A 13,264-nucleotide genomic window follows, 5' to 3' on the forward strand; every position below is an offset into this window, starting at 1 on the left:
GCACAAGGATAAATGCAAACACATCAGCACAAAAGCCTGGGGATGGTGGAAGTGACTGCTTGAAGCATTACTTCATGGAGAAGGCACCAGCAGTGCCCGGCTTGTATAGCTGAAGACATGTTCCTGATCACACCAGAGAATGCTGTGTGAAGGCATAGCCCCCAGAACTGGACGTAGAAGAACTCTGGAAATGCACAAGACAATTGGGTGCCAACAGGAGCCTGCAGATGGGCAGTGGATATTTTTGAGTCAGAAAATCACACCTGGGCCTCCTGACAGCTGGGTCCCCTAAAGCAACTGGATCCTCTAAAAATTGAGCTCACTTTCTTTCTTTCTGTGCATTGCATTGCTCATAGAACACTCTACTCCCTTCTCTAAAGATTGGCTGTAGGGTTGTTCTTATTACTCCAGTTCCCTTTCTCTTTGTTGTTTCAGAGTAAAGAATCACACTCCTGTTATATGTTGGCTTTTATTCCACCAAAAGATAACAAGAAATTTGGAGAGTGGAGAGCATGGGACAAGTTTCAAAGGCTCAAGAAACCACCTGAAACTAACCGGCATGAGTCCCTCTGCGAGCCTGATGTTGTTCTAAGCACTAACTGTGCATTACCACAGCAGAGAAGGACAATCATGATCCCCCCTATTTTTAAAGTGAAGACACCAAATTTTACATAGTAAAATTTTACGTAGTAAAATTAGTCCCTTACCTGTGTTGTAACGTAGAAGAAAGCAGACCTTACTTTTCACAGCATTTTCTTTGACTTGCTTCTAAAACGTCTAGGGGTTTCTCTCCCATGAAACTATCTCTCCCTTGATTCCTGGAATTCATCAGGTCTACTCTCACCACCCCTATTCGACATTCTCTGAATGTCTGATGCCCTCTCTGTCTGGAATACAGGAAAGAGATGGTACTTACTGGCCACTGTACTGGTTGCTTCATATACATTATCTTATTTAGTTCTCACAGAAAACTTAGGAAGTATTTTCCCCAATGCTCTGAAGAAGAAAATGAGACTCGAAGAGATGAAACGATTTCCCAAGTCGTGGAGCTGGCATGGAGCCGTAGGGATTTGATCCCATGCACTCACATCCCTCTGTGCTGCCTGCCTTTCAGGCAAGTAGTACATGATAAATGACGCTGCTCACAGCAAAAGATTAGTGGAGGTGAAGAAGGCAAACAGCTTGTGAATTCAGAAAATGAAGTCAGTTGCACAGGGGCCAAAGTGTAGAAGTCTGGACTGAACAGGAAGAGAAATAGGGCCCAGGTGTTTACACAGATGTCAGAGTTCCAATTTCCGCTGGGCACAGAGGAGGAGACTTGCCAGATACAGGGGCTAAGCTAGGTGCATTTTACCTGAGTTGTGCCTGAAGTAAGTCGGCAGGAGTGCGTGCCTCGCTTTGCTCACATACCTGTCTTGTAGGTGATTTCAATGTGCCTCTTGCAGATGCAGCCTTCATCCTTTTTCCCTGCCTCCAGGGGCTCCTGAGCCTGGGCAAGACATCTGAGGGAGGAAGGAGAAGATAAACTTTTATCCTCTGGCCCTCCCCCAGCCCAGCCAGTGAGTCCCTCCACCTAGGCTCCAGCTCTGCTAGTGCAGTGGCTGCAAACGACTTTCCTTTGCATTCTGGGCACAGCCCTGGTGGTTTCTTACACTCGGTCCACTCATTGTATGTAGCCTTTTATTAAATATTCCTAAAATGATCCTCATTAAAGAGTGTCTTCCTATCCCCACGGGTCCCCTGACTGGTACTCACATATAGTTACAAAACCAGTTCCAGGAATACCTTTATCATAGATTCCTAAGTTAGGAAAGTATAGAAAAAAATGGAAAGTGTAGAAATAGTATAGGGAAAGTATCAAAAAGAAATTATACTTTTCCTGAAAAGTATAATTTATTATACTTATTATCTAAAATTTATTTAAATACATTTATTAAAATTTTTATATTATGTATTTATTTAAAATTAATGTTTGAACCATTGCAGTGATAGATTTCCATGCCATTAAAGTCACATAGTCTGTCCCTGTCCTGCCCCTTCACTCCTCCTGGGCATCCTCCTCAGAGCCTGCCACATTCAATTCGTTTAGCTCTTTCCTCAGCACTGACCTTCCTGTTTCCAGTTTTAGGTAGAAACTGTCTCAAATATGTTTGTTGATTTGTTTAGAGAGATTCTCCTGACACCGATGCGAAAGACAGGGATTTAGGTCCTGGTTGCCCCTGCTTTTCTCCAACACTAAAACACAACTCTGTTGAAAAGAGGGTGTGTTCCCTGACACCAAGCATGCATCAGAATAGAATAAAAGGCAGGTTCCAGAGAACAGGCCATGAGACACAGAAAAGAGGGAAGTGGGGCCCAGGGGGATAGCCATGCAGCAGAGCTTGGGAGCACCCAATGCCGACTGGAGCCTGAGCATGGGGGCTTCTAGGGAAGAAGGAAAACGGCACCTGATAAACTGCGGGAGGTGTGGGCTCTGCAGAGGACCAGGTCCAAAGGCATTCAGAGAGCACTGGTGGGAAATTTAAGAATTTATTCTATTGGGAGGAAAATAGAAGCAGATCACAGTTTCCTGATTAATACTGAGTGTAAACACTATAGGCAATCTGTTTTTTTTTAAACTCCAGAGCCAATCAGTGTACTATAAACACATTTTCTTTTCTGTACGGTTTTATGAATTAACTCATTTATATTAGCTTGATTTTCAAGGTCCTTATCATTATTTCTTCTTAAATTTCCCAGAAACTGGTGTCCTTCAGATTTTTTATTATTCTTAAAACATTTTTTTTTCATATAGAGATGGGGATCTCACTTTGTTGCCCAAACAAACTCCTGGACTCAAGGGATCCTCTCACCTCAGCCTCCCAAAGTGCTGGGATTACAGACGTGAGCTACAGTGTCTCGCCATGTCCTTCAAATTAAAAAAAAAAAAAAACGAAAAACAGAAAAACTGCATTTTAAGAAATATTTTCTTCTCTTCCGTTTTTTCTATTATTTTAATGAAATTCTTAAAGAGACATTAAAACTCACAGACTTTTTAAAAAAGTATTATCTTTCCTGTTTTTCTCTTTATACCTTTTTAATTGCTTCTGGAAGACTTTCTCCACCCTATCTTCCGAATTTTTGTTTCAGTTCTTAAATTTTTCAGAGTTCTTTGTTGTTCCCTTTTTCTGCCCTTAGCCTTCTGATATGTTTTCTTGAATAAAATGTCATCTCTTATTTTTCCAAGGGTCTTAAATATAATTTTTATCGTTTTATTCTAACATATTTATCATTTTTCCCCATTGAGTTCCTTTATTTTTTTCCTATTTTGGTTCGTTCATTCTTTCTCCTTTTCTTCTTTGGTCTCCTTACCTCCTTTTTCTTTTTCTTTTTTTCTTTCTTAGTTTCTTTCTTCATTGGCTTTCCTCAAATGGCTACTGATTATTGGCTATTATTTCATAATTAAGGAGACACTAGGCCAGGCACAATGGCTCATGTCTGTAATCCCAGCACTTTGGGAGGCTGAGGCAGATGAATCATTGAAGCCAGGAGTTAAAGACCAGCCTGGGCAACATGGGGAGACCCCATCACTACAAAAAAAATCACTACAAAAATTAGCCAGGCATAGTGATGCGTGCCTGTAGTCCCAACTACTCAGGAGGCTCAAGTGGGAGGATTGCTTGAGCCCAGAAGAGTTTGAGGCTATACCAAGATTGTGCCGCTGCACTCCAGCCTGTGTGACAGAATGAGACACTATCTAAAAAAAAAAAAAAAAAAAAAAAAAAGCTTTTCTCATGGTTAAATTATTACTTTTCTTTTTCATTTCATAGAACATTTTGCATTGAGCTGTTTTTCAAGATAGTGGAGGAAAAACATCCAGAGAGGAAGCTGTGCTTAGTCAAAGTGTAATACTCAATATTTTGACTGGACACCTAAGAAGGACTCTGTTGAACTGTCAGAAAGGAGAGCCAAAAGCTGGCAGTCTTAGTAAATAAAACATTTGTATTTATATCTGTATTCATTCATTCTTGAATTGCTATAAAGAAATACCTGAGACTGAGTAATTTATAAGAAAGGAAGTTTAACTGGTTCACAGTTCTTCAGGCCATACAGGAAGCATAGAGGTTTCTGCTCCTTGGAAAGCCTCAGTAAACTTCCAATCATGGTAGAAGGCAAAGGGGGAAACATCTTACATGGCAAGAGCAGTAGTAAGCAAGGGAATGGGGAAGGGGAGATGCCACACACTTTAAACAACCAGATCTCAGGAGAACATACTCACTATTTCGAGAACAGTACCAAGTGGATGGTGCTAAACCATTCATGAGAAACCCACCCCCATGATCCAGTCACCTCCTACCAGGTCCCACCTTCAACACTGGGGATTGCAATTTGACATGAGATTTCGGTGGAGACACAGATCCAAACCGTATCATTCCACCCCGACCTCTCCCAAATCTCATGTCCTTCTCACGTTGCCAAATACAACCATGCCTTCCCAGTAATCCCCAAAGTCTGAATTCATTCCAGCATTAACTCAAAAGTACAAAGTCCAAATCTCATCTCAGACAAGGCTAGCTAGTCCCTTCCACCTATGAGCCTGTACAATCAAAAGCAAGTTAGTTACTTCCAAGATACAATGGAGGTACAAACATTGGGTAAATGCTCCCATTCCAAATGGGAAAAAATGCTCAAAACAAAGGGGCCACAGGTCCCATGCAAGTCTGAAACATGACCAAACAGCCATTAAATTTTAAAACTCCAAAATCTCCTTTGACTTCATGTATCACATCCAGAGTTGAGCTCCCAAGGCCTTGGGCAGCTCTGCCCCCACAGCTGCTTTCACAGGCTGGTGTTGAGTGCCTGCAGCTTCTCCAAGCACATGGTGCAAGCTGTCAGTGGATCCACCATTGTGGGGTCTGAAGGACAGTGGCCCTCTTCTCACAGCTCCACTAGGCAGTGCCACAGTGGGGATTCTGTATGGGGGCTCCAACCCCACATTTCCCTTCTGCACTGCTCTAGCAGAGGTTCTTCATGAGAGGTCCACCCCTGCAGCAAACTTCTGTCTGGACATCCGGGCTTTTCCATACATTCTCTGAAATCTAGGTGGAGGCTCCCAAACCTCAAGTTTTGTCTTTTATGCACCCACAGGCCCAACACCATGTGGAAGCTGCCAAGGCTTGGGGTTTGCAATGGCCCAAGCTGTACCTTGGCCTCTTTTAGCCAGTACTGGAGCTGGAGTGGTTAGAACACAGGGAACCAAGTACCAAAGCTGCACAGAGAAGTTGGGCCCTGGGCCTGGCCCACGAAACCATTTTTTCCTCCTAGGTCTCTGGGCCTGTGATGAGAGGGCCTACTGCTAAGATATCTGACATGCCCTAGAGACATTTTCTCCATTGTCTTGGCTATTAAGATTTGGTTCCTCATTACTTATGCAAATTTCAGCAGCTGGCTTGAATTTCTCCCCAGAAAATGAGTTTTTCTTTTCTACCATATGGTCAGGCTGCAAATTTCCCAAACTTTTATACTTTGTTTCCCTTTTAAACATAAGCTCCAATTTCAAACCATCTCTTTGTGAACACATGTAACTGTACACTTTCAGGAAAATCCAGGTCACTTCTTGAATGCTTTGCTGGTTAGAAATTTCTTCCACCACATACCCTAAATCATCTCTCTCAAGTTCAAAGTTCCACAGATCTCTAGGGCAGGGCAAAATGCCATGCCTTTTTGCTAAAGCATAGCAAAAGTGACCTTTGCTCCAGTTTCCAATAAGGTTCTCATCTCCATCTGAGACCACCTCAGTATGGACTTCATTGTCCATGTCACTATGAGCATTTTGGTTAAAACCATTCAATACATTTCTAGGAAGTTCCAAACTTTCTCACATCCTCCTGTCTTCTTCTGAGGCCTCCAAACTGTTCCAACCTCTGTCAGTTACCCAGTTCCAAAGTTGCTTGCACATTCTAAGGTATCTTATAGCAATGCCCTACTACCTTGGTACCAATTCTCTGTATTAGTCCATTTTCACTTATAAAGAATACCTGAGACTGGGTAATTTAAAAAGAACAGAGGCTTAGTTGACTCAGAGTTCCACAAAGCTGAGAAGGCCTCAGGAAACTTACAATCATGGTGGAGGGCAAAGGGGAAGCAAGACATATCTTATATGGCAGCAGGAGAGAGAGAGAGCAGGGGAAACTGCCATTTTTAAATCATTAGATATTGTGGGAAATCCCTCACTGTCATAAAGAACAGCATGGGGGAAACTGTCCCCATGATCCAGTCACTTCCCACCAGGTCCTTCCTGGACACATGGGGATTACAACTGGAGATGAGAATTGGATGGAGACACAGAGCCAAACCACATCAGTGCTTGAAACCCAGTCAGTACTTTATTCCATCATTTAAGAAAAGTGTGTTGGTTGTCTCCCGTGTGACTGTCCTGTCCTGGGTTCTGGGGAGACACATCTGCCTAAGGACAGAGGCCATTCTCTCATGGGGCTTACACAGGGATGGGGGCAGGGGAGGGGGAGGGCAACCCTGTCAGATGGGGCCAGTGACAGGAATGGAGGACGGAGGTCAAGGAAGGCCTCTCTCATGAGGTGCACCTGGTCAGAGTTCAAAAGAAACAAGAACCAGCCAGGCATAGACCAGGAGAGAAGCAGACAAACGGCAAGCACCAAGGCCTTGAGGTGGGAATGTGCTTGGGATGCTCAGGAACAACGCAGAGGCCACAGTGGCAGAAGTAGAGGCCTTGAACGGGAGGCTGGTGGAGAAGCTGTCCCGCAGCAGGCCTGCTAGGGGAGCTGGTAATCACAGTCAGCACTTTGGATTTTACTTCAAGTGAGCACAGGAAGCCTCTGGAAGGTTTTGGTGGACAGAAGAGTGTCATCTTTTTGGAGTCACTCAGGCTTCAGATGAATATTAGCCTAAAGGAAAGAAGGGCAACATGGTTATTATAATTATTATTATGCCATCACTGTGATTGTACTATCATTAATATTATAGTTATTATGAGTAAAATGAAAAATTACATTTGGTGTAGAAATGAGAAGCTGGAATGGAAAGGTCTGAGCCAGTGCTTCTCTACCTAAGTGGACATCAGAATCCCCTGAAGGCCCTGCTCAAACACCTGCTCAAACATCTATTCAACCACTTGCTCAAGCACCTGCTCAGATGCCTACTCAAATACTCAAACGTGGATTCCTGGGCTCTGCCACAGGGGTCTGCCTTGGCCTGTCTGTAGTGGAACCAGCAATGCAGATACCTAACAAGCTCCAAGAGAATAGCACTGCTGCTTGTCCCTGTTCACACAGACCAGCCTCATCTAAATGACATTGAGTCACACATTGTACTTTCTTAATATCAATCATAGAATATCCTAGTGGAGAAAAAAAGGCGAGAATGTCTGTTTGGCTGAAGGTGATAATGAGATGATTGAAATGTGAGTAGTATTAAGTAACTGTTTGATTGGAGGAAAATAATAACTCCTGATGGATAAACATTGACTTACATTTTGCTAGTGTTTTGCACTTCAGAAAGAATTCATGATCTCATTGAATTCTTACAACTTAGGACAGATTGGGTTTATTTGGCAGACAAGGAAAGGGTGTAGAATAGAAAACCAATCTCCTAAAGACACAAAGATAATGAATGAGGAGCATGGCCTTGGACCCCAATGCTCCAGTTGGCATTAAGTGTGTTTTTCCACTATACATCGCTGCCCCTCAAGAAGGTCAATGAGGATTGGTGTTACTTTTTTTTTTTTTTTTTTGAGACGGAGTTTCACCCTGTTGCCCAGGCTGGAGTGCAGTGGCATATCAGCTCACTGCAACCTCTGCCTCCTGGGCTCAAGCAATTCTCCTGCCTTAGCCTCCTGAATAGCTGGGATTACAGGCATGCACTACCACATCCAGCTAATTTTTTATATTTTTTGTAGAGACAGGGTTTTGACATGTTGGCCAAGCTGGTCTTGAATTCCTGACCTCAAGTGATCTGCCCACCTCGGCCTCCCAAAGTGCTGGGATTACAGGTGTAAGCCCCTTCACCCGACCTGCCTCATGTTACATTTTGACATAGAAAAAGGCCAACTGAAATTGTTCAACAGATACCATGATATTCTCCCTCAAAACTCTCTCAAAATATCTAAGTATATACTCTTTACTATGCAAACTCATTAAACACAAAACAAAGCAATGGCCATCTGGAGATTGTTGCAAACCAAAGCAAAACAAGGAGCCATCACACCTGCTGGACATTGTCAGCGTTCAGATATGTGGATTTCACACTTTTGGATAGAGCTGACTACTTCTTTGAAACACTCACTATGAACACAAAAATATCCTCATGGTAATTTTTTTGTAGGAACAGTTTGTGTTGTAGGAAATGTTTATTAAAAGAATAAATGTAAGTTAAATACCTTACGTTATAGAGTGCTTCGTGATTCGAAAAACACTCTTTTTTTAAAAAAATTTGCTGTCACAGCAAGCCTAGTAAAAAAAGAGTATCTAGTAGTTTTATGATCATCATTTTACAGATGAGAAAGCCGAGCTCTGGAGGGCTGGCAGCCCGCTCCCAGTCACAGGAGCCATCTGTTGTCAGACATTGATTATTGTATAGTGGATTGATTGGGTGTAACTACTTGACATTGCATGATAATGCTGGAATTAAAATATCTTTTCCTGTAAAATAAATTTTCCTGTATGTATTAGTTAGGATTCCCTGATTAAAAGTAACAGGAACTCAACCTTTGTAAGTGAAAAGGGATTTATTGTAAGGACCTCAGGTAGTTCCCAGAATCGAAGGGAAGCTGCAGAACTGGCCTTTGGGCAGACTGGAACGAAGGGCAGCTCTAGAGACCTCGTAAGCAGGAATGAATAGACACCTTGACATCTGGGTGTGGTGTCCGAGATGGGCAGAGAGCGTCTGGTTGGCCTAGATAGGTCACCACTGATGGCAAGGGACAGGAAAAAAAATGCCTTGGTTTACAGTGTTGGCAAGACTGAGGCAGTGCAGGGGGTTAAATCCCTAATGCAAAATGAGGGTGCTATGACCAGAAGAAGGAACAAACACGGGGCTGGCAAAATGACATCTGTCCACTCTTCCTGCTCCACAGCCCTGGCTTACTCTTAGTGATGCTGAATGCAAAGTAGCTGAAGCTAATCTGTGCAATTTCCCCATGCACCTTACTCCTAACAAGAGGGAAAATATGTGAATAAATGCAGAGTTGGGTAAAATCCCAAAGAACTTGAAATTTCCTAGCCAACAGAAATAACTGTTTTATAATTGTTGCTGTTTTCTTCTAGAGAATATAGCTATCAAAGCTGAATAGAACATTAGGAGCTCTGTAATTAATGGTCTGAATTAGGTTTGATTTTGTATTTAGCCAAATTTCGAATGATTGAGGACCTGTGAGTTATAAATTCTGAGTTTAAAGGATAGAAGCCAGTTATTTCAGCCTGAAAATAATTTTCTACAAGTAAATCAAGGAAATAGAATTTGGGTTTCTGGTTTGCCTACCTAATCAGAAGTCAAATTGAAAACACTTTATTATAAAATGACAAGATACGATTTTCTCTCCGTGTTAACTATACCTCAAGTCCAGATAGAATTTATATACTTGATACTAATGGAGTATATCATACACATTTCAGTTGCATTCTTTGCCAATGCCTATAGTTAATTTCTGCTTATATATGCTATTGTTCATTCAATAAATATTTGAGAGTTTACCTCATGCTAGACTCCATGTTAGGTACTGGATGCAAAGATAGAAGGTTGAATAGAACCATAAAGAGATCATAATCTGGACAGCATGTATGGAGAACAAACAATACATCTACTGATTGCCTTGTACATAATAGCACCCCAAGATAGACACGATTATTCTCTTTGCATAGAAAAGGTTATATCTAAAGTCTTCAGAACTGAAGGTGGCAGTGCTGGAATTTATATCCTGTGCTCCAAAGCTTGTGCTATTTTTAAAAAAAAGACTTGGCTTTCTCAAAGGAGTTAGATTTGTACCAATGGCATACACTTTGATCAGTGCTCTAAGATTGGACACACAGCAGTGGGGCCACAGTAGAGTGCATGATTCTTTCTTCCTGGAGAGATGGTGACAATTGACTTAGGCCTTGAAGATTATGTCACGTTGTGCCAAGCAAAGAGGGGAAGAAAAGACATTGCATCTAGAAAAAAACAATTTGCCAAAAAGAGCATAGAGACATAAAACACACAATTTTCATGGAAGGACTAATAGCCACATGGTAGGCTATATGCTGTAATGAGAACCTGAGGATGATGCTGAAAAGACAGGCCAGAGCAGGTTCATGAAGGTCACAAAAGTCATCCAAATTAGTTTTGTATTCCCTGCATGCTAGCTTGGTTTTTAAGCAGAACATGGTCAGATTAGTGCTATATAAGATACAAAATATCACTGGCTATGTGGAAAATGGGTAGAAAGGGAAGATGTCAGAGTGAAGAGGAGCAGAGTGAGAATAGTACAAAGGCTTATTGAGAAGGAAAGTCAAGAACAGATTGGAGATGCTGATGAGGTGGCGTACACTTGGTCAAAAGGGGCCTGAGGAAGGTGAGTGGGTGCTAAAGCCATCCATTCTTGGTCTGTCAGGAATATTGCCTAAATAAGGAGCAAGTGCATATTCCAATGTTGCTTGCTCAATTTATTCTTGTACTCTCAAAATACTAACTGTGGCTGAATGTGGTCATTTGGCAGGAATTATCAACTGATACTTTCATTTTCTCAATGTAAAAGATACAGATTATAAGCCTAGGGGACAAAGAAAGAGAGAGAGGGAAGGGAGGGAGAGAGAGACAGAGAGAGAGAGAGAGAGTATATTAGAATTAGTTTTCTTTTAATTTGGAATATACATGAATACATTCTCAATATCGACAGTGAAAAATAATCAAGTACTAAATTCTATGTATTAGTAACATAATTATAATCAAAACAGTGGTTATCAACAATAATGCACCTAATTTTACAACCCTGGTTTTTTTAGTTCTAGTTTTACAACTTTGGCTTTTTAAATTCTAATTTTCTAAAAACTATGAGATATAATCTCACAGATATAATTATATCTCATAGTTTTTAGAAAATATATACATTACAGAATGATATGTAGTCACCTAAGTACATATGTTTTTTCTTTTAGAATCGTATCTAATTCAGAGAAAATACAATACAACCTAATATCTTACCCAAACTCTTAGGGTAGACTAAGAAAGAGAATACTAAGGGAAGACGGAATTGTTTTCAACTGAGATCTTCCAGGAATTATTGAGGGTAGAAAAAGAAGATTAAGAACAAGAGAAAGTAGATGCCAAGAAGAAAAGAGAAGGGTGGCAAATATAAAAAACATGATTTTAAAAAATATTTATTTAAGCATCTTCACTTTCAGAACTATTTTCACAAAATATTTTTTTCACTTTGTAAAATACATTTTATAAAATTTTTCATAGTCTAGACATCCTAAATCCTAAGTAGCATTTCACAATGAATAGGTCAATAGCGGAGGGAAAATAGACAACCTAAAATCACAAAGATGTGGTGAAAATATTATAGAAATATTTAAATAGCATCAACAGTGCTTAAATTAGATGGATATATTGCATCCATTTGACATCAAATAGAATCTTTCCCTCCCCACTGGCTGTCAACAAAATCACAACTTTAAGTCTGTTAATCTCTACGAAAATATCTGAGGCTATTTTTTTCTCATGGAAGTAGGCTGACATCTGTGAAATACAGGTGGTAGGTTCTTGTTGCATTTTTTTACTGTGTTTTTTGAACATTTTAAATATTTAATAATTACATATTTAAATGATTGATAGTAAAAAGGAATATTTGTCGGTGCAGAATGATAAAAAATTTTAAAGAAAGAAGTTGAAGAGGATCTTCACATTGGTTTGTTCAAGCTTGGCATGACAGGCTCAGAGACATTCTGTGATCACACAGCCTGGCAAAAACCACATTTCTCTAAATGCTCCTTTAATTCTAGAAAGGAGGACAAGCTTTATTACGTTTCGACACAACCTCTGAGATACTTTTCTATGTGTTTGCTTGAGTGTGTATCACTGCATATGCTGACCGATAAGCTTCAACTTTTATTAAAATAAAAGGATGACTAAGCAAAATACAAAGTTCTCTTTTACTTCTACAGTATAATATAATGTGCCTAATATTTTCCTTCGCTTTTTTACTGTTTAAACTAATGTGATTAAGTGCAGTGAAGATGTCAGAGAGACCCAAGTAAAATTTTTACAGATTTTTTTTAATGTTCAAAACTTTGGTTGAATTTTTGATAAAAGATAAATAACAACTAATTTTTATATTAGTTTATTAAATAAACTAATTAATGGTTTAATTATGAGGTATTATAGTGGAGTGTGCCACTGCACTCTGGCCTGGATAACAAAGTGAGACACTGCCTCAAAAAAAAAAAAAGTCAAGGTTGTTATTTTTCAGGTCATATTCTGCCATTTTCAGTAAGATATAATGCAAGACGCCTTGACAAAATCTGACCAACAGAAAGGAGTATTTGAAGCCACTTTATGAAAGATTAGTACATAACTTTAAGTCTTCCTTAATATATAAAAGTACCATATTGTAAAATAAATTCTCCACCTACCATCTCAGGTGGTCCTGTTTAAACACAAGGCGAAAATGGTATTCTTCTGTTCAAATATTGGAGTGGCTTCCTGGTTCCTCAGAATAAATGCCAAAGTTCTGGAAAAGATCAACATGCTACTGACATCCTGGTGCTAGTCTGGCTTTCACAGTTAAGCCTGGGTGTTCCATACTGTTGAACACAAACTATTTCACAGAACACAAAAATCAGACAAGGTCATTCTGCGGTCATGATTGATTAAGACAATTTCCCTTTGTAAGAAATTCAGAGGTCGGGCGTGGTGGCTCACGCCTGTAATCCCAACACTTTGGGAGGTCGAGGCAGGTGGATCACGAGGTCAGGAGATCAAGACCATCCTGGCTAACACAATGAAACCCCATCTCTACTAAAAATACAAAAAAATTAACCAGGTGTGGTGGCGATTGCCTGTAGTCCCAGCTACTCGGGAGGCTGAGGCAGGAGAGTAGCGTGAACCTGGGAAGCAGAGCTTTCAGTGAGCCGAGAGTGTGCCACTGCACTCTAGCCTGAGTGAAAGAGCGAGACTCCGTCTCAAAAAGAAAAAGAAAAAGAAATTCAGAAAGTAAGTGACAAGCTCCTGCACTCCATGAAAACTGACTCACCAAAGTTGGTAGGGAACGTTGAGA

At 40.6% G+C, this 13,264-nt stretch overlaps 1 long non-coding RNA gene across 1 annotated transcript; it reads right to left on the reverse strand.

Moving 5' to 3' along the window:
- Nucleotides 1-6,344: 6,344 nt before the first annotated feature.
- Nucleotides 6,345-12,712, reverse strand: LOC126961435 (uncharacterized). Its single transcript, XR_007728302.1, has 2 exons — nt 12,621-12,712; nt 6,345-6,902 (listed from the first exon to the last, which is right to left on the reverse strand). It is a non-coding gene; the product is annotated as an uncharacterized LOC126961435 (long non-coding RNA).
- Between the last annotated feature and the right edge of the window lie 552 nt (nt 12,713-13,264).

The sequence above is a fragment of the Macaca thibetana genome, chromosome 8 (assembly GCF_024542745.1).
Source record: "Macaca thibetana thibetana isolate TM-01 chromosome 8, ASM2454274v1, whole genome shotgun sequence".
In the NCBI taxonomy this organism is placed as follows: Eukaryota; Metazoa; Chordata; class Mammalia; order Primates; family Cercopithecidae; genus Macaca; species Macaca thibetana.